Raw genomic sequence first — 2,486 nt, forward strand, 5'->3', positions numbered from 1 at the left:
CAAGCTCCAGGCGCCACAGTAAAAGAAAATTGGATCCATTTGAGATTGACTACTCAGGTCCAGAAACGACTGAATATAAAAGCTAAAGCTATGTAGGTAAATGTGTTCTGGAAAAAAACTTGAAACTGCTGTATATAAATCCAAGCAGACGTGAGATCCATTTCATACTGCATATCTATAGAATTGGCCAAAATCTGATAGACACAAATGTGGAGAGATCGGTACGCCTGATCACATCGTATTAGTGTGTTCTCTAAACAGTGATGTCAGGGGAAACATCGCTGTAGATGTGAATCTTTGACTTTCATCAAAAAACGCTGATTTCTGGGCAGGTATAAATAAAATAAAGTCCAACGAAAACATAGGGCGATATTTAGACTTCCGAAATTGTTAACATAGTGCTGTGACTAGAGTTTTACCGAGACCGACACTTTATCAATGTATAACACTTCCTTAGAATTAATTTCGAGAACTGGTCATGGTATGTAACCTATACATTATATTTGTAACTTCATAGTGTCCTTATTTTTTCTGTAAAATCATAATATGAACCGCAGGGTGTTGAGAAGTGTCACTTACGCCTGCAAAAGCTAGTAATGGTCAAACCTAGAAATAGTGCTCCTATAATGATATGACAAAAAACCAATACCTGTTGAGATACAGGCCAACCTGGTCTCTCATTCCCATCTGCGTGTTGCTTGTACGTAGACACTATAGGCAGTGCTGCACGTGGTTACCTCGTATCCTGGCACACCCTTCGACCCTTCTTTGCAGTGTATCATATACTCTTCCAAATATACTTGGCTCTGCTCGCATTGCATCACGTATATTTGTCAGACTTTCATATAACACCTACACATTGTCGATGGTTCGAGCGTACTCAAGTGCCTTTAAAATTGTCACCACAACCAGAAATATAAAGGATTCGGGTCTGGTGAACGGGGAGACCATGATACGGAACCACTTAAACAAGTCCATCTCCCACGAAGCGTTGCGGCGATGTACTGTCGCACGATCCACAGAAAACAGGGGGTACTCCGTCGTGCATAAACCAAAATCGTTTTCTTTCCTCAAGGGTAACCATCAGTGATCTGCAGATTACAGCTATTCAGACATGCGCAGTGAACTGTAACAATAGGGCGTCCACACGACCCAATACCATACAAGAAAAACTGCCCATATCTCAAAACGTATTGGTTTGAGACCTTACTGTCTGTCACAGGAGAAGTAATCAGTATTCAGGGATATGACAGAATAATTTTAAAAATATTTCTTCTAGTTGTAACCAATTCTACCTATTGAATCAATATGTGACACTTTTTTACACACCCAGTATAGCTCATAACACAAATATAGCATGTGTTCATAAGACCTGATGCATACAACCAGGGAACATGTCAAGTAAATTGGTAACCTCAGCAAATGAAATGAATGTGGAGAAAATTCTGCAGTTGAACATCAGAACTCGCGAACAGCTGTTGCTACTAAGTAATGAATTAATTTATTATGTTTCTAGTTGCTTACATTTGCAGGGTAGCCAAACCCGACCAACTTGAGTTGGAAATTACCGTAAGTCTTCGCGGATGTCTCGAAGTACAGATCTTCCACGTGTTTACGTATGAAGAAACCGCGTGGATTTTATATCAGATGAACGACGTAGCAATAAACAGGATGCTCTTTCCGATTCACATTCCATGGAACGACTAGCGTTGGTGTTTATTACTGTTTTACTTAAAGTGGCTCATAACCTATTACTTGCCAGGTAGCTTGTCATTGACCAAGGAGGCAGAATTAGCTAATCACTAATAGTGAGATTAAGTAAAAAAAGCAGCCTACATAGGAAAACGATTTCCATTAAGATAAACCGTATTGGACCGAATAAGTCATACTTGTTCCCCAAATATTATTCCACGAAATGTTAGTGTGCTGTTTACGGGCGCGACCTTACAGATACCGGTGTATTTACTCACCATAGAAAGTTAGTCTGTAGTGATCGTCGCCGGCCGAAGTGGCCGTGCGGTTAAAGGCGCTGCAGTCTGGAACCGCGAGACCGCTACGGTCGCAGGTTCGAATCCTACCTCGGGCATGGATGTTTGTAATGTCCTTAGGTTAGTAAGGTTTAACTAGTTCTAAGTTCTAGGGGACTAATGACCTCAGCAGTTGAGTCCCATAGTGCTCAGAGCCATTTGAACCATTTGTAGTGATCGTCCTTTAATTAGAAATGAAGCAGATTATCGCTAATGTTTGGAAGTTAAGCGTTGTATGCAGGGTTATACTCGTATTTCCAACGTGTACAAACTCTAGGGATTGGTCGATGAGAGGATACGGAATAAAAAAGGTCTAATAAACTCATGTCCGGAAATGCATGGTTTCTATGATAGAGACCATTTATTCAGTCATGCGTTGTTACAGACACAGGATGCAGCTACAGATGCAGTGCCTGTTGAAAATGGTTTCCTTGTGGCTCAACCCACGCTTGTACGCGC

The sequence above is a fragment of the Schistocerca piceifrons genome, chromosome 3 (genome assembly GCF_021461385.2).
Source record: "Schistocerca piceifrons isolate TAMUIC-IGC-003096 chromosome 3, iqSchPice1.1, whole genome shotgun sequence".
Classification (NCBI taxonomy): Eukaryota; Metazoa; Arthropoda; class Insecta; order Orthoptera; family Acrididae; genus Schistocerca; species Schistocerca piceifrons.